Raw genomic sequence first — 582 nt, 5'->3', positions numbered from 1 at the left:
TTGAGACTCAACATCAAGAAGACCGAGTACGTGGAAGCTGGCCCCCAAACTGATGGCACCATTAACATCGACGGGGAAGACCTGAAGAAGGCTGACCGATTCAAGTACTTGTGATCGATGATCAGTGGTGACGGGATATCCTTCAGGACGTGCGAGCAAGGGTCAATGCCGCATGGACGAAGTGGCGTCAAGTGACTGGTGGGCTAAGTGACCGTGGAATGCCAGACCATCTCAAGATTTACGAGACTGTGGTCCGCCCAGTTGCCCTGTATGGATCGGAGTGTTGGCCAGCCACCGCCACGCACAAACAGGCCCTGCACACGATGGAAATGCGAATGCTCAGGTGGTGTCTAGGCCTCACGCGTTGGGACCAAGTCATGAATGAAGACGTCAGAAAGCGGCTCGGCATCGCACCAATCACGGAAAAAAATGTGCGAGGCACGGCTACGGTGGTGCGGACACGTATTACGCTCCGACGACAGCTCAGTGGAAAAAACAGCAATGAGGCTTGAGCCCGGAGGTCAGCGACCCCGTGGCAGGCCAACGAAACGGTGGATGGATGGAATAAAGGAAGACATGAAA

This window comes from Haplochromis burtoni, unplaced genomic scaffold (assembly GCF_018398535.1).
Source record: "Haplochromis burtoni strain Fernald_Lab_line unplaced genomic scaffold, NCSU_Asbu1 Contig_505, whole genome shotgun sequence".
NCBI classification, from domain to species: domain Eukaryota; kingdom Metazoa; phylum Chordata; class Actinopteri; order Cichliformes; family Cichlidae; genus Haplochromis; species Haplochromis burtoni.
This window is presented reverse-complemented; position numbering follows the sequence as displayed.